Below are 19,345 nucleotides of genomic sequence, written 5' to 3'. Positions count from 1 at the left end.
ATTGCTGTTGCCTGAACTGTCCCTCTGCACCCAACCAAATCTGTTTCAAGGCCCACTTCATGCCCTTCCTTCTCTACAATGCCTTTCCCCAACCTAACTGAATTCTTGGTCCTCATTTTCCTGCCCCACTTATTCCAGCGCTTAATTATAGGTTGCCTTGCAATGGTAAACATTTCACAGCTGAGTGAAGTAGCATGCTGCATGAGTAAGAAGGAAAAGAAGGGTAGAAATGGGGAAAAACACCACTCTAATGTGCTGAGGCAGCCAAAGACACCACTTACTAAGCACAGCCACCCAGCACTGCGTCGTGATGTTTCCTTTTACCCTTTCTTCCTTTAAATGTAGAACTTAATTTGAGGTCAGTGTTTCTGGTTTGCTCATTATAAAGCCTTACTCCTAAAAAGCAAGATTAGTTTTTCCACGTTGAGGCACTGGATGGTAAGGCTTTAGAGAGGAAGGGCTGTGCCTTACTTATTTTAGTATTCACAAGATTACAAATTTTGGAACAAGTCTGATTACTTTTCGATAAGTAATTCTACAAATACCCAAACTGACGTTTGCTATGCTATGACTTCCTAATAGACTGATATCTCAGTGACAAATAATAAGCAATTGTTGCATGGATGGACATAATGCTGACCACACTGAAAAGAAGATGGTCAAGAATTTTACTTCAAAACTTTGCCAAAAAAGAAACAAACAAATACACTCTAATATATTTAACTTACCTAAGCTAGTCACCAGTGTTTCTTTCTACTCTATAAATCAGGGGAAGTGCCTAGACATCTTTAAGTGTTTCATAAGGTCTTCCTAAGAAGTGTCTGTGCATATGGTTGCGTACAATTATATACGCACACAGAGAAAAAGAGATGGGGAATCTCTTTAAGGTAAAAGAATTAAAACAAGATATACAGGTGAAAGACAGTTACAGATACCATAAAACTGTTATTTATTATTGCTATATTGACACACGGGTTTGGATTTGAATGTCTCTTTATGCATTTCTGAATCAGCATCTGGGTTATTCATATATTCACAGATTTATTGCTATATGAATGGACCATCTCTACCTATTGACCAACAAGTTTACACGTGCCTAGATACTTACATATGTACACAAAGTCAAGGTCAGATCTTACAACCATGTAATGACTGAAATTTGGGGGGGACAAGGAAGGGATGCAGATTGTATGGATGTGGTAGGGGCTGGTCTCTCTATAACACATTTACCACAGTTTTTGTAGTTTCTTCTTATTTTCAAGTTCTACACCATGGCAGAACATATAAAACTATGACTTTCGTTTTACACTCTACAAAGCTAATTCACAAAGCTGTTCTTAGGGTAGTTCTATTCTGTTTCTGACAGTTACAGTCCCCTCCATTCACCAGGACTTTTGAACTTTCCTTCCAGCCATAGATATGGAGGGACACCTACGTTCATGACTTTATGCATCCCAAAGTAGTATTTTCTCTCAAAGTTGTCACTCTATGGAGCTATCTACTTTTTCCAACAATTCCATTAAAATAGAAATTTCTAGAATTCCACTTTAAGAAATGCTTGCAGGGCAAGTTCACAAGTTGCATAATAGAACGAATATCATGTCTTCACATTTATTTCTTTTTTTGACCAAAGAGTAATAACCAACTGAATAACCCTGCTTATTTACCCAATACTTGGTCTTAAACAATTCTTGCCTGTTTTCAAAAATCATTTTACCATTGAAAGGATGAAAATTAGGCACGACTGAGGACAGTCAAAGAAGTACACAGAAGTCTCTAAAGGAGATCTCAAAAATGAATTCTCCAACTACTGTGCATATTACTGGACTGTTATTGTGAATAGAAGTATATTTGATACAAATACCTATGACTGATCAAATGGAATGATTCATATTTATGTATACCTCATAAATAAGATATACATATAAATTATGCATGCAACATAATGTCTTATACGTAACATTCAATAAATATACTTTTCAATAATTATTCATAAAGACAGGATTAGTATTATTGATTTTCCTTTAGCCTCAGGCTCCAATATGGTGTGACAAAGCATTGTTATTGATTTTGTCTTTATTAAAATTTTGATATTTTGTTTATCATGGATTTGTGTGTTTTAATTTTGTGTTTTTAAAACATTGCATTAAAATATTATTTGTCTTCGTTACTAACTTTTTTTGGTCACCCTCTTAAATTTTGTGCCTGAAGCAAGTTTCTCACTTTCTTCAACATAATTTCAGCCCTTCTTTGTCCAACCCATCAGTTTGAGGAAGACAAGAGATACAGAAAACAGAATCTTCCATGCAAAGCCTGGCCTATATCAGCCACCACCAGCCAACCAGCAGACATGTGAGATAAATGCTTACTGCCATGACACTGAATTGTGAAGTGGCTTGTCATACAGCAAGAGTTAACTGATATAGCAATGACAAGTGTAGGTCTATACAAATTAAGAATTTGGAGCTAACGGATTCTAAGAGTTCTGATTATGCCACTCAATATGATTATGTTATTTTATTGCTTTTCTGGAAAAATAAATTAGAGGTCGTAGTAGATTGCTTTATTGATCTCTAATAGTTGATGTTCCTACATTTGAAAGGATTATACTTCCTCACCCCATTGATATCAGGCTTGGTCACATGACTTGCTTGGGTCAATGAAATGTGAGCCAAAATGAAGTAGCTAAAATTTTAAGAGCCATGGAGCGGCTCTGTACTCACTCTTTCCCTCTGGATTTCAGGAGACCAGCATATCCCAGATGAAGCCTCTCCTTCAGCCTGGTCCCAGATGATAAAGACTTGGAGCAGAGCTGAGGCCCAGCCTGTGATAGGCACGTAATGGGAACTATAAATATACCTTCTTGCTGTGTGCCATGAAGATCTAGGAGTTGTTTGTTGCCACAAAATAACTTAGTGAAAGACAGCTAAACCAGAGGAGTGACTACTGGGAAGAAGGTAAGCCCACCACAATTCAAAGATGATGTGACTGTATGCTTGGGAAACTCCAACAAAGAAGAAAAATCAATCAGCTAGTGGTGTAAAAAATTATTACCTAGAAATCAATAGTTATCATACGAGGTCTGACAATTAAATTTGCAAACTTGTTGCAAAGATGTTGCTAACCTCTTTTTTGATATCAGAGGGATTATTCATTATGAATTTGTACCAACTGGACAAACAGTTAACAAAGTTTACTACTTGGAAGTGCTGAAAAGGCTGCGTGAAAAAGGTAGACAACCTGAACTTTTCACCAACAATTCATGGCTCCTGCATCACGACAATGTACCAGCTCACACAGCACTGTCTGTGAGGGAGTTTTTAGCCAGTAAACAAATCACTGTATTGGAACACCCTCCCTACTCACCTGATCTGGGCCCCAACGACTTCTTTCTTTACCCAAAGATAAAGGAAATATTGAAAGGAAGATATTTTGATGACATTCAGGACATCAAGGGTAATATGAGGACACCTCTGATGGCCATTCCAGAAAAAGAGATCCAAAATTGCTTTGAAGGGTGGACTAAGTCCTGCGTTGGTGCATAGCTTCCCAAGGGGAGTACTTCAAAGGGGACCATAGTGATATTCAGCAATGAGGTATGTAGCACTTTTTCTAGGATGAGTTCGCAAACTTGTCTGACCTTTATATGTACAAATAATAAGCTCTTGGGAACTATAATTGAAAATTCCATTAACAATGTAGCATAGACAAAATACCTTGGAATAAACTTAAGAGAAATGTAGAAGACCTAAATAAAGAAAACTTTAAAACACTACTGAGAAATTCTTTCTAAAAATGAACACATGAGGTAATAAAACATGTTATTGGATAGGAACAGTCCACATCATTACAAAATAAAATAAAGTATTTATTTACAAAATTTTAAAAAGTTATTTTATAAATGTAATGCAATGCCTAATACAAATAACAACAAGTTTTGTTGGGGACCAGGTTGAAAGATAAGGATAAGAAATAGTCGGATTTTAACATATAAATGGACAAACAAGAATAGCCAGGCGGAGGGGAAAAGAGCAATCAGGGCAGACTAGTTTAGCAAATATTAAAATATAAATTATCTTCATTAAAACTGTACAGTATTGGCACAAAATGCAGACAGACAATTGGAAAGAGTAACTCCAGAGGTAGGCTCAAATACACATGGGTATTTGAGCATGTGATAAAGGAGGCATCTCAAATCACTGGGAAAAAGTAATAATGAGATAAATATGTAGGGAAAAATAAGTTGAATCCACTGTTACCTGAATAAATCCCATCTGGATCAAAGATTTAAATGTAAAAAGTGAATATGTAAAAATTATTATGAAAAATTGGTAAATTATTTATAACCTTGGAGTGGGGAAGGCTTTCTGAATTCAAACTTCAGAGCCATTAAAAGAAAGACAAACTTGATTACAATGGAAAAAGAAATGGAAGGAAAACTTCTGTGTAGTGAAGAAAAAATGTACATTAAGGAAAATCAAAAGATAAGTGACAAACAAGAAAAAAATATATTGCAGTTCATATCCCAGAGTTTACCCCCTAATCAACACAGAGCTCCCACAAATCAATAAAGAAAAGACCAACAACATAACTGAAAAATAAGCAGAGAAACTGAACACAGTTCATATAAAAAGTAATACAAATGATCCTTAAACATATTGAAAAGCTGCTCACAGAATATCATTTTTCAGCTGTAAGTTAAAAATTCAAACATTTGATAACGTAAATTGGCAAAGGTGTAAGAAAGAAGCAGTCTTTCACATTCTGGTTGGAAGGTAAATTAGTACAACCACTGGGAGACCAATTTGGCCATTTCTATCAAATTCCAAATGCATATACACAATGACTTGCAATCCTACTTCTGAGAATTTGTGCCTCCAATATATTTACACTTTTTGTGAAATGACCGATGTTCAAGCCTATTTATTGCAATACAATTTGTAATAACCAAATATTGGAAACAGACTAAATGTCCATCAATAGGGGACTAGTTAATTATGGTACCCTCATTCGGCAGAATACTACACAGTTATAAAAATGAATGATGATGATAAAAAAGCTCTCTATACTCTGACATAGAAAGATCCCCATTCAGTATAAAAAGCAAGGTGTGGAACAGTACAGAATAACATAGGAGGAAAAAATAAATAAATTCATATTTGTGTACAAATGCACGTACAAACTCCGGAAAGGTCTTCAAGAAACAAATAAGTACCTACCTGGAGTAGGGAAAGGAGAAGGTGGGCAGAAGGGTCAACCCTCTGCATTGGAGAATAGAAGGGGGATCTTGCACTGTATATCCTTTAACATTTTTGAATTTTTGAACTCTGTGAATCTATTTCATATTCAAAAATGTAAGTCAACAACAAAAACCCCAAACCAGTTTGTTGTGGGTAATCTAAAGCTAAAGGGCAGGGGTCTAATTATATTGCCTTCCATAAAACTTGTCCTTGATGGACACTTGTGTTGTATTCAGTAGTCCATGGAGAGCCATCACTCTTTACTGCTTTGAGGAATATTATCTTATTTCTCCATCTGAAATATCCCTTTCCATCTAAGAAATAAAGCAGCTTATCCAAGCACTTCAATTCAATAATTTCACCAGTAAGAGCACTTCTGTTACTATTCTTCTAAGCGCTTTTAAAAAGCTGAAAACTTCAATTGCACAGACTGCTCATTATGAGATGAAATGTAATTTATACATTGATTGAAATAGCTTGATGAGGACCTTAATAATCCTTTGCTTTGAATGAGGAGCTTTAGTATGCAGAAGGAAAAAGCCCACTCCAAATGATAATGCAGTGCTCAGAATAGCACTATTAGTTGAACTATTCAGTAATAACGCTTATTTGCTTCATTATACTGGGTTGTCTGTCATTTTCCATAACAGCGTAATAGGATACTATCATTAAGTTATAGAGCATCCTAGAAGAGCTGATGAGATGAAATATTGAAGACATTCGTTTTTCTATAAGAACTGTATCTACATGGACAAAATTAAAGGGGTGGCCAGGGGGCAAATAAAGGGGAAGAGACAGGACAGTCTGGTGGAAGAAATATCATCCTACGGAGTACAGACCCACATCCTACTTACATTTTCCCATTCACTGGCCCATCATTTAATCTGCCTGGGTATCGGTTTCCTGATTTGTAAAATGTGGATAATAAGACTTTATCTGCTGTGGTACAGACTCTGCCATATACTCCCAACTCCATTTCCTTTTCCTTCTGGGCACAGGGCTAAACTACATTTCCCAGGTACAACAGGCATTTAGGTAGGCTCACATGACTGGGTATTGGCCAATGAAATGTGGGTAGAAGTAATATACTTCACTGCCAGCCCTAATCCCTAAAATCTACTTTGGGATGCTCTATGTACTCCTCCTTGTCTGCTGGCTGGCTTTAGAAGACTCAGTGAAGGGATCTGAGGTCTTGGAAAAATGGCAGTGCCTCTAGCTCTATGCTGTTCAATATGGTAATAATGCATTTGAAATGTGGCTAGTCCAGACTGAGCTATATGATAAGTGAAAAACACACCTGAATTTTGAAGACTTACTGTGAAGAAAAGAATTTTTAAAAGCCTATAAATAACTTTTACATTGATTGCAAGTTAAAATGATAATATTATGGAACACTGGGTTAAATAAAATATTAAAATTGATTTTACCTATTGATTTTAACTAGTTTTATGTGGCTGATAAAACATTTAACATCACGTATGTGGCCAATATTAGATTTTTCTTGCACAGTACTGCTTGAGATGGAAGGAGCCTTGATCCCTGAATGACTGCACAGGGCAGAGCTGCTCTCTATAGAGCTGTACCATCACCATTCCAAAACACACTTGCAAAGGGAAACCACAGATCATGACCCCTGTTCCTTTGGGAGTCCATTCTAAAGTTCCCTGCATGTGTACCTGCCCCAGTTGAGATAAAAAAAAAAAAAGAGAGATCTGTTCACACCAAGGATAAAGGGGATTAGGGAAGAGTATATTATGACTGATGTTGGCTACAAACATCATTCCTTTAGACTCCAGAAACATTTGGCAAAACTGGCAGAGAAAAGGACAAAAGTTGGAAGATATAGAGAGAGACTTCTTCCTACAGGCAGTAATTAGCACTAATGTACAGAATTGCTAAATTCTATCTGCCCATCATCCAAATCTTCACCATTCTCCCTAGAACTTGCACCCACACTGATGTAACACCATACCAATCCTGGGTGGATAAAAATCAAAGCAATTTAAACAACAGGCACCTGTACATCCTGGATGGTGAGAATGCCTTCCTTCCAAAACCAGGAACTTGGGAGAAATATGTTCAGTGTCAAAAAGTATGCTAAGTGTCAGAGCAGGAAAAGGCAATTGGTTAAATATTAAGTTTTCTTTCTTTGTAAAAAGAATCCTTCAGACACATTGCAATATTCATTTTCATATAATATCAATAAATAATCTTATCAAATACATACTTAGTAGGAATCTACCAAATGATCGGGTCATGGAATGTATGTGGGTGCCTACTTCTCCACAAAGCTCATTCAAGTCTTTTGTAAGCAAGATCACTGCTAAGAATAATCTGTTTGTATTTCCCATTGATAATTCCATGGATCAAGCTAATAAACATGTGAGTGAATTTTCCCTCCCTCTTTTTCTCTTCTCCTGTTTCTTGAAAGTCAAAATCTTGTCTAAGTGGGTCAATCACAAAAGCACAAAAGAAAAGAAGCAAAATCTGAGTCTTGGACATATCAATTACAGTTAAAATTTATAGATAATAGTTAAATATAGATAAACTGTTTCAGTTCACACAAATACAAATTCTTACCGGGAAGCTTTAAATTTTTATCAGGTACATGTGTCTTACTCAACAAGCTCTACTTTTCATAATAAATATTTGGTATGAATAAGAATTAATCAACTTCAACTACAGGATTTTTAAAGTTAAAAACCATGTAACAAATGAATATTGTCTATAGTTTCTTTGCTTCACTCTCTTTTGAAGTGATTAAAGCTTGAAAACATTAAACATATGAAATATGCAATACTCAATGTCATTTTAGTTTGATAATAAATATGTAGTATCAAATATTAAACAATAATATATTGATAACATGCAACATTTCAAACATTATATATTAAGAGTGACACTTGTTTAATATTACTACTACTGTGTCAAAAATGTTATCCAAGTTCTATTCTAAGCATCAATATTAATGCTTGGTATTACCTACCTTATTTATTTTCTGAACAGGTCAAATAATAATACATGAAGATCTAACTATGTAAGACCAAAATCAACCATCATCTAAAAACTAAAGCAAGGGGCAACTTTCCTAATTATATAAACAATGACAGCCCCTCAACAGCAATAAAACAAACACCCTGATTTAAAAAATTAGCAGAGGACCTGAATAGACATTTATCCAACGAAGACATACAGATGGCCAACAAGCACCGAAAAGATATCCAACGTCATTAAGTATTAGGGAAATGCAAATCAAACCACAATGAGTTATCACTTCACACCTGTTAGAATGGCTGTTATAAAAAAAAAAAAAAAAAAAAAAAACAAGAACTAACAAGTGTTAGAAAGGATGTGGATTAAAAAGGAACCCTCATATTGTGGGATTGTAAATTGGTGCAGCCAAAAATAGTATGGACACTCCTCAGCAAATTAAGAATAGAACTACTATATGACCCAGCAATTCCACTTCTGGGTATCTATTGGAAGAACACAAGCACACTAATTCAGAAAGATAAATGCACCACTATGTTCATTGCAGCATTATTCAAAATAGCCAAGATATGGAAACAACCTAAGTGTCCACCGAAAGATGGATAGATAAGAATGTGAACACACACACACACACACACACACATAATAGAGTACTTCTCAGCCATAAAAAAGAATGAAATCTTGTCATGTGCAACAACATGATGGACCTTGTAGGTATTATGCTAAGTGAAATAAGTCCAAGGGAGAAAGACAAAAATACCATATGATTTCACTCATATGTGCTTCTAAAAGAAGCAAAACAAACAAACTGAAACAAAAAAATTTCACAGATACAAAGAAGAGAGCAGCGGTTACCAGAGGGGAAGGAGGTTGGAGGGTAGGTGAAATGGGTGAAGGAAGTCAACTGTATGGTGATGAATGGTAACTAGATTTGTAATGATCACTTTTTAGTATATACAGATGTTGAATTATAATGCTGTATACCTGAAACATATATTAAAAACTTTTAAGTATGTCTATGAAAAAATATATGTATATATTTTCATAAATATAATATATTTATAGCTGAAAATAATATTTATATTAATAAAATATATATATATAAATGGAATTTCCTATTTTGCTCCTTGAATCATGAGGGCAGGGACTTTGTTTCATTCACCACTGAATCTGCAGCATCTAAACAGTTCCTTGTATTCATCAGAAACTCAATAAATATTTGTTGAATGAAAAAAAAATGACAGCTTTAAACAAGTGAATAAGAATGAAAATCCCTTCTCTCTCTCTCTCTATCTCACTAATTTTATTTTTCTCATGTGTTTTAAACTTTTGTGTTGTAAAATATGGCTTGCATAGAGAAAAGTTTACAAATCATAAATTTATATCTGAAAAAATCATAAAGTGAACCCACGTGTAACCACGTCTGTGATGGAGAAATTAAACACTGCTGGCAGCCAAGATACTCCCCATGTGCCATTGCCTAGAGGTGGTCAAGCCTATCACTTTATGGTAATCACTTCCGGCTCCTTTTTCATCATTTTACTTCCTTAATATGCATGCTTAAATAAAATAGTTTCGTTTCTCCTGTTTCTGACCTTTATATAAATGGAATCAGACAGTATGTATTCTTTCCATCTTGCTTCTTTAACCTCACAATATGACTGCAAGATTCTTTTATATCCCTTCTGTTGTCTCATATGAGAAATGATCTAATATATAGAAGATATAATTTATATGTGAAGTATAAATAATAATAATAAAATGAACGCTCATGTAACCCATCATCCAGCTCTAGAAATTTTCACTTCTAAACTGTGTTTCCAAACTGTTTTGATAAGAAGAAAAAGTGAGGGAAGATGTACAGGCCTATTTATCGATCAACTATTATTGACTTGGTAGTTCGGATCCTCTAAACATCATTGCCAGTAGTGCAACCAAACCAGCCTGATCGCCTAACCCCAGCCCCTTGGAGCTGCCCTGGTCTAGATGGTGACTGAAGCTCATTCATTCCCATGACCGAGCTACTGAGGTTACACTATACAGGAAGGAACAGAGGCATGTAAATCCCACCCGGGCCTGAGGTGCTGTAAGCTGCTTCTCTCTGAACTCTATTCTCAGTATACAAAGGCCTCTATGCACAAAATTATTTTGTTGCTTTGATTTTGGTTCCCTAGGCATATTGTGACAGCTCGTTCCCAATCTGTGAAGATGCCTTCCCCAAGGGCTGCCATGGAGTGTATTCTGGCAATAGTCACTTCCTTTGAGTAATATCCAGCTCATGACAGGGCTGAACAAAAGCTCCAATTTCTGGCACAGAAGCAAATATTCATTCCTTCATTCATTCAACAAATATTTAATTGAGCTCCAAGAGTGTGAGGCACTCCACTAGGTAATACATGCTTCAGGGAACATGACAAGCAGAGTGGTCAAACTCCAGACATGTATTAAAAAAAACTAGTCATGAAAGACACACTGATTATAAGGTAAATGGTAAAACTCTCTGGAAGAATGAAACAGGATTTATATTATAAAACAGTTGCTACCTTTCTGGAAATCGGTGAATTAATTTATGTTGGGCTCTTACATCCTGAGAGATCCTGTGAGGCCACAGGGTGCCCTCTTAAACTCCACTCGTCACACACCCCTGCACCTCGTCCTAGGTGTGCTAGAACCTCAGTAGCCCTCTCTCCCAGACTACAGTCACTTTTTAAGGGTGAGGACCAGGTAGTATTGTTCATCTTCGAATTCCCAATGGTGGACATATGAAGGAGTCTCAATAAATAACTGGAAAATTAATGAACAAATATGTGCTACCTGAAATTTCAACCGAAATCTAAAATAAAAGCTTAAAAATAAGTAACCTTATGGAATTTTCCCTTAACATAAAGAAGTCATGTCTTAAAGAGGTTGATATACGTGTTAACTTGTTTACTGAATAGCTCTCAGGATTCTAAATAGATAGATTCTTAAAGAGAATAAAAAGTATCTACAGAAGGCAGAGCATCAAAAGCATGACTGGAAAAATGGTTTCTGCATCTAACTCAGGAGTCATCCGTTGTTATATATTCAGGACAGATATTCAGCCAGCATGCAGCAGTGAGGCCACACCTGTTGTTTACAGCTGGCATCCATTCTGATTGGCTAGTGCTCATTTTATGTCATGTGTTAAATATATAAATATCATGCATTATGTAGAAAGAAGGCTCCTTACTGTAAAATGACAATTACATAACAGTGGAGGAAGGGTGACTATAGAAACCCTGTCACTGTGAAAACGGAATTGTAGAAGGAAATCTGAGAACTATCAGTAAATTCTACTTATACCTTAATTCATAAACTATATTAATAAAATAGCTATACAGTTTATTTTTGTATAAACACCTTGGAGAGAAACTTCCTAAAAAAAAAGAAAACCCTTTAAAAGAAAGCTGGAGTGACTATATTAATATCAGAAAAAGTGAATTTTGGAGCAAAGAATATTACCAGAATAAAAAGAGTCATTTCATGATAATGAAAGGATAAGTTCATCTAGGTGATATAATCCTAAATGCATCTAATAAGAGAGCTTCAAAATACATAAAGTAAAAACTGATAAAACTGCAAGGAGAAATAGGATTCACAGCTATAATTGGATATATCAGTAACCCTCTCTCAATAATTGATTGAACAAATAGACAGAAAATCAGTAATGACACATAAAGAGAGAAAATGTCAACAACACTAGTAACAAACTTGACCTAATTGACACTTTAGAACCCTCTCACAAACAACAGCAAAATATATATTCTTTTTAAGTGCCCATGGAACATTTACGAAGATAAACCATAATCATAAAGCAAGTCTCAAACACTTTTAAAAGTTCAAGTCATAAGAAGTATGCTCTTTGGCTACAATGAAACTAAATTAGAATAATAAAAACAAAATAACAAAAAAAACCCCGGAAAATCCCCAAATATCTGGAAAATAAATAATGCACTTCTAAATAATCCATGAATCAAAGAAGAAATCAAAAGGTAAATTAGGAAGCATTTTAAATGAATAAAAATAACTATACAAAACATGAAAAAAATTTTGCTGCTGCTATAGCAGTACTTAGGAGAAAATTTAGCACTAAGCACTTCTATTAAAAAAAAATGAAGAAAAGTCTCAAATCAATAACCACAGATTTCACCATAGGAAATTAGAAAAAGAAGAGCACTAAGAGAGTACATACAGAGAAACCTCAAAACCATAATATATTAGGTTGGTGCAAAAGTAATCGCAGTTTTTACAATTATTTTTAGCCTTTTAAACCGCAATTACTTTTGCACCAACCTAATACATTTGATCATTGACAAGCTATCCAGGATGAACCCTGCTAAATATCAGCTCTTAGCCATTGAGGATGAATTCCCACAGTCACCGGATCTAATAAACACTGTAGGAAGCACAGGGCAGAAACAGAAGGTTCTTTTTAAAAGACCAAAGTTAAGAATTGAAAGAAGGACGTAACACATATAAACTGGATTTAGTCACAGGAAGGACCTTTGATGATCATGTTTTTAATGAGTCATCTCTCCTACTTTATGAGAATATTTGAGTTTTGCTACTATTGTTGAGGGTTAAGTCTATACTGTCATTCAAATGAGTTAATGTTCATTAAACAATTACAAAGAGTCACACAAAATTGCCATTTTTATAGGTCCAAAATTGTCAATTTCATATTGTTCAAGCTAATAATTCCTGAGACTGCAATAGATATAAATGTTAGAAGAACAATAATATTGAAGCTTTACAAGTTTATTAAATTGACATAGGGCACAAAAAATAGAATAATATCCTTTTCAACTTTCATTTTTTAATTTCTTAAGTCTCAGACCATGACCCTTTTCTCCAGAAAATCTTTCTCCACCAAAGGCATAATTTAATATCCAATATATTCAACAGGCCACCCCCACTCCTACCACACAGACATCCTTTTAGGGACACCCAAAAGGTTTCATGTGAGATATATATATATATACATACACACATTCCTTGGTAATGAAAAGGCAGTTTTTGCTCCTAAGAAATTTATCCAAGGTTATGCAACATTGGTGTATCTCAATTTAAGAACCTGATGTACAAAGAACCATCAAAGCATAACTTAAGTTGTGACTTCTTATTCATTTTATACATACGTGACTTAAAAGGGATCAGCTTTCAAAGTGTGTGTTAAATCATTTCAATTACGAAACCCAGTTTGCACCTATGTTTCAGAAATATGTCTGTCATATGATATGAGGTATATGTATAAATCTGAAAAAATGCTGGATTCAGTAACGCAGTCAGGCGGAAGTTCCAAAGCATCATTTACAGCATGTACATACTTATTTTATGTGCCAGACACTTGGAAGCCAAAACTAAATCTGATAGTTTATAATGTAGGTCAACACTGGAATAAGAAAAGCAGTAACACTGCAGCATTTTATGTTATAATAATTACATTGATATGGGGCACAAACTAAGGCTAAGTAAGGTTATTTGAAAAAGATTAGTGCTGATTTTCATCTTAGTCTAAAGATAAAACCCAGAGCCAATTAAGTGGCTTTAAAATATATGAAAACTAGACTAAGAGGCTTAATATTTTTTCTGTCGTCTCCCACAAATATAAATGTCTGCCTTTTGAAGCTAGAATATGGGAAATGAAACAGAAAAGAGGAAGGTACATTTTAAAGAGCTATTTTACCGCGTGCCAGATAAATCACACCTCATGTGAACTCCATCAGTCTCCCTTATGTCCTAGAACTTCAGTGCACATGAATAAGAACATGAAGACGCTCGTTTGGCATAATGTCAAAGGAGGAAGGGCGTGAAACACAGTGCCCACCCAATACAGGTATGCTGTGTGCAGGAGAGACACTTGAGACCCTCATGGCCAACTCTGGAACTGAACAGTTTTGTGACCTTTGTCCATCTTATAAACAATTTCACGTAAACAACAGCCTACCTGAACTGTGCAGCAAGAAGAGGTCCAAAGTACTGTGGGGTCCTACACAGGCTGCCGAGATGTCACACCCCTCAGCCAAGTCATCCGCTCCTGTCAGTTACTCCACCACCAACCGACAGGGTAAAGCAGGGCACACCGAGCCCAGATCTTGTAACTCAAGTAGATTTGTTTTTTCACCAGCTGTCACTAGTGAACCAGCGTTACAAATAGAGAATATAAAACACAGCATATAATGTTCCATGCATGAACCTCTTACAGGCTTTGGGCCTAACTGCCGAGCAGCTTGTTACGAACAGTAACTATTATCACAAGTTTTCAGATCCTCAGTCCCTCCACGCCCCGACTGCTAACTGGAATTTCAGTCCACATGCGCCCCTCACAATTAGCAGGGTTATTTTGGGCACTGACCTAAGTTCTGAGAATGTAAGCTGATGGCAGAGGTGTCTAATATGTCAGTTGCTTGGTTACAATAGAAAGCTCACTTGAGAAGCTTACAATCTCTGTGCGGTGCTTCGCTCACACTCCACCACACTGGTCTTCACTTTAGCTGAGGAGAAACACTGAAATGATACACCTATCTTTTATTATCCACAGAGAGCTTAGACCTACCAGGAATAATAATAATTCAACAGAGGCATGCAAGTGATTTGGACAGCTGTTTTATAAAACAATTTTAAGTTCTGACTGGCAGTATCCAGTCACATAATGGACGGCTCCCCGAGAAGTTCCAGTAAAAGCAAACCAACTGCCCAGAATCTTACCAAGATTATCCATTCCCTTCCAGGCTCTCATAGAGAAAGCTGCAAATATACAAATAGTCTAAACACTTTTCATAATTATGAATGTTAGTTCCCCTCTACAAAATGATACATAGCTACTAAGGCCTGCTATTTCTAATAAAGTACTCCATCTACTGGCTAATATGGCCGTTTTGTAGGCATGTATCTCATAAGATAAAAAAACTAAAGAGAAATAGTAGAAGGAAATTGCATTGTGCCTCCTTACCAGTGAGTTCCTCCGTGCAGCACTGAGCATTGTGACTTCCAGAGGCAACACAGGATAAATTCGCAAACCTTTCAACTTCCTCCTCAACACACTTCTCATGGTTTCCAGAAAAGCCAGAACTCACGGAGAAAGCTTGAATGCCCAGGACAGGGTAGATATACATTAGATATAAGGAAGGATTTCCTGGGTTGGAGATTTGCTGAGAACTACTTGCAGAAAGAATTAGTCAAACTCTGTTCTAGAGAAGTTTAAATAAAAGTGCTGATAATCTGTTGGGAATGGTTAGCCATGAACTCCCTAAAGAGAGAGCATCAAAATGGATAAAGTCTGGAAGTCTCTTCTCTTTCCTTGGCTACTGTTCTCAAACTTCTTGATAGTCAGCTCAGTGGTCACTTCCTCTGGAAGCCTTATGACTCCCCTTGATTGGCTTAATGCCCCCTCCTCAGTGCTCCCGGGCTCGGCCAACTGCCTGATATCTTAATGTTGTTACCTCCTTCCTTGCTCCCCAACAGGAAATTCCAGGCAGCAGTTGCTGTGTGAGGTTCATCTTTGCAGAGCTGGCTTAAAACAGCACTGGGCCCTTAGCAGATGTCAACGGATGCTTGCTGAATGAATACATTCTGGGATGTTACAGAACCAGTGGAACACACGCGGCCTGCTTCTGGGTTCAACAAGCTACGCCTACTCTCCTGAGATATTGTTAGTTCAGGGTGACCAGCAGTTCTGAGGTGGCACAATGGGTGTCATGTAGACTCACTATAATACTCAACGAGTATCTGATGAAAGCACAAGCAAATGAAAAACTGCATGGCAAATGTTTAGTTAAGAGCACACTCACAGCCCATTCTCACCTCCAATCTTAAGCCAGGCCTGCTCTAGTCAGTTGGTTCCAATGATAAATAAGAATCCGCCTTCCCAAAGCCAAAAAGGCTTTCATACAGTTCATTCTCTGACATGCAATTACCCTTTTTCTCTAACACACCAACTCCACTTCCCACAAGCTGAGGTTCTTCCGTTTGTGATGATAAAACAGACAGGAAAGACATATCCAGCAGTCAAAGCCAACTCACAATGTGTATGAATCACAGATTATTATGGCAGCTACAAACTGGCAGCACTTTAACCTTCAAATTCTTTGAAAATATTTCAAGAATAAGAAAAAAACGTATTTTCTATTAGGAATGGTGAAAGCATTTGGACCACCAGAATATCTCTTAGGAGTTATTTTTTTTCATCACTGGTTTTTGTCTAGAATGTGATTGCATAGCCTGTGGCAATTTGTTTCAAGAGAGGGAGAGATATAACCCCAGTTCTGTGGTCAGTTATATCCTGGCATAAAAGAAAGGAACGTGTACTTCACAGGGTCCTATTTTTAATTCTCATTTAAATAGCTGTCAGCTCTTGCCAGCACAAAAGAAGAAAGATGACAAAATCAAGACAAGATTTTCTGACCAGAACCAAGTATTAACATCAGTCTTGAAAGCTATGCTTATTTGAAAATTTACATATTCCTCAGGGAATTTAAGAAACATACAAATATAAATTTCCATAAGTCTGCTACACACCAAAAGTTTTGTGTGTGTGTGTGTGTGTGTGTGTGTGTAATCTAAATAAAGGTATTTGACAGAGTTAGCTGTAAGAGGGATTCTTCTAATATTCCTATAAGGGAAATGCATTTAATGGCTTTTTGTGAAATAGTATATTTATTCATTCAAATATACATTTTCTGTTCAATATCCATTATATATTAATCTCTGTGCTCAGCTTCCAGAATTTTAAAAATGAAAAGAACATAGTCCCTCTCCTCAAGGAATTTCGAATCTAGAGAGACAGACAGAGAAGTAAATAATTACCATGTATTTTGAGGAGTACAGTGATGGTATCTACAGAAGGTGTCATGAGAACAGAAAGAAGGGTGCGGGCACCGAACTCAGAATTAAGATGGAGAAGCCAATTAGATAGAATAGGTGAGACAAAGGTGAGTTCTAAATGGTAAGTAGGAGAGAACCAGACTTGGGTTTTAGGAGAAAGCACGTGAGGAAACAAAAGCATCCAGTGATGTTAATTAACTCCAGGGGGGAAATCCTTTCAGAATGTATTTCAAATTATCACTGTAAATATCTCACAATTTTATTTGTCAATTATATGTCAATAAAGCCAAAAAATAACAAAGCATCCTGTGTGAAGACCTGAAAGCAGGAGAGTGTGAGGCAATTTTGTTGAGGGAGCTGAAAGCCTCTCAGTATGAGAAGAGCCTAGCATGCAAGGGTGGGAGTGAGCAGAGAGGCAAGAGATGAACCAGGGAATAAAATAACCCTGCACACTTCCGCCAGCCCGGAAGCAGGACACCCAGGAGCACAGCTTGCTGAGCACCTAAATCCCCAGGAGCTTTTGTGAGCCTCTCTGGGGATGACTTCAATGAAAACACTTCAGTCATGATTGAGTTTTCCACTTGATTCATAACTAGCACCGATAAAGTTGACTGTTGTTATGTAAAAATTACACAATTGATGTTTGACATTACTCTCTATATTGAATTTACAGCCTTGATATGGGTGTTACTATAAACATAAGCTTCATTTCTAAAGGCACACATAATACATTTTAAGATAGTGATTCAGAATCACATTAATCAGAGTTGGAAACCTTCTGGTTCAACTTCCTCTTATTGTAAGAGGAGGAAACCAAGGATCGGAGAGGTTGTCACTTGCTCCAGTCACATGCCGGAAACGGACAGCCCCTGTACAAGGACAGAAGTCTCTGCGTGTCCTACAGCACATGGTACCTGCCTCCAGAGTTTGCTGCAGGGTGGGGCAGTATGTATAATACAGAGGGTGCCAAAAAAATGTATACACATTTTAAGAAAGGAAAACTATGAAAATTGTAATAATATATACCAATAACAAAAGATGAATACAAATCACATTTGACTTCTGCAATTACAAGAGGTGCTCAAAGTGGTTACCATCAGCGTCCAGACACTTCTGGTTATGGCGAACTACTGCTTGAGCAACATTGACCAAAGTGTCCACTTGTATACATTTTCTTTGGAACCCCCAGTATAATTTTATTCTATCATTTATAGAGGTATTGTTGGATTTTAAGCACAGTAGTGAAAGCTTGGGTGAGATTTGTATTTTAGGTAATTCCTTGTTCTGATAGGGTCAAGAGAATAGGGGCCTTTTCAATAATTCAGACAAAGGATGACAATATTTGGAACAAAGCAAAGGTAGTAGGGATGGAAAAAAGTGTACAAATTTTAGACAAAATAGGGAGCCATACTAGACATGATTTGGTAACCCGAGGGATCTGGTGAGTGAGGAACAGAGAAGTTGAGCATCATAGTTAACTCCTCATTTCCTGGCATGGGGAACTGAGTAACCCTGGAAGAGCTAACTGGCGAGACGCACATGAGGCATTTAGGCAGAAAGGAGATGCCAACTAGCCTTGAGATTAGCAGAATTAACCTGACATCAGTGGAGTGACAGATGTCACGGCCAGATCACCTTCACATCCCTAGGAATGCTAGGTAGCATTCTTGGTATTTGAAGTAGTTTGTTGCTCCCAGAGGCATGGGCATAAATTATACTGTTCACTGATAATACTACAGTACTTTAACAGTATCTTCAACTGCTGTCTTACATCATTTCTTGATTTCCACTTCTGGTTATGGCAGACTAGCTTATGTGGACCAACCATTTCACTAAGAACAACTTGACAAACTGAACAACAACAACAAAAAAGCAATTTGAAGGCACCAGAGAATTACCAAGGCAGCAGGGATTTGAGAGCTTAAGATCTCACAGAGAATAGCAATTCAGAGAGATGAGGTATTTGGCACTATTTTCCCCCTCAAGGCCTTTGAAGATTTGTAAGCAGAGCTAAGAGGTTGAGAAGCTGAGCTGAATTTCTAGCAGTCTTCAATGCTAGAGAGACAAAAACTGGAACTCAGAACCCACCGAGGAGAAGGAACACTGGTAAAAACTAGGCTTTCAGGGAGAACCTCTAAAGGACCACTCCAGAAGAGTACAGGCAAATCAGAAGTAGACCAGTCCTCACAATATGAACCCAGAAATACATAAAAAAAGGATATTATATTATGACCGGTTGGATTCATTCAGAAAAACAATGTTGGTTTAAT

General features: G+C 36.7%; 1 protein-coding gene across 7 annotated transcripts in view; it reads right to left on the bottom strand.

Annotated features, from left to right (window-relative positions):
• AKAP6 (A-kinase anchoring protein 6) overlaps nucleotides 1–19,345 on the bottom strand; it is a 461,784-nt gene that overhangs the window by 291,450 nt on the left and 150,989 nt on the right. The window contains exon 1 of one of the 7 annotated variants that reach the window (XM_074328131.1): nucleotides 14,200–14,546. The exons of 5 other annotated variants lie outside the window; for them this stretch is intronic. The gene's annotated coding sequence lies outside the window, so the exon portion shown is untranslated. Of the gene's footprint in view, nucleotides 1–2,723; nucleotides 2,803–14,199; nucleotides 14,547–19,345 lie in introns of those variants that run through there. One more of the 7 variants, XM_074328133.1, reaches the window with a different exon arrangement.

Source organism: Rhinolophus sinicus, linkage group LG03 (genome assembly GCF_036562045.2).
Source record: "Rhinolophus sinicus isolate RSC01 linkage group LG03, ASM3656204v1, whole genome shotgun sequence".
NCBI lineage: Eukaryota > Metazoa > Chordata > Mammalia > Chiroptera > Rhinolophidae > Rhinolophus > Rhinolophus sinicus.
Note: the sequence above shows the minus strand (reverse complement) of the source record. Positions and strands in the feature narration are given on the sequence as shown.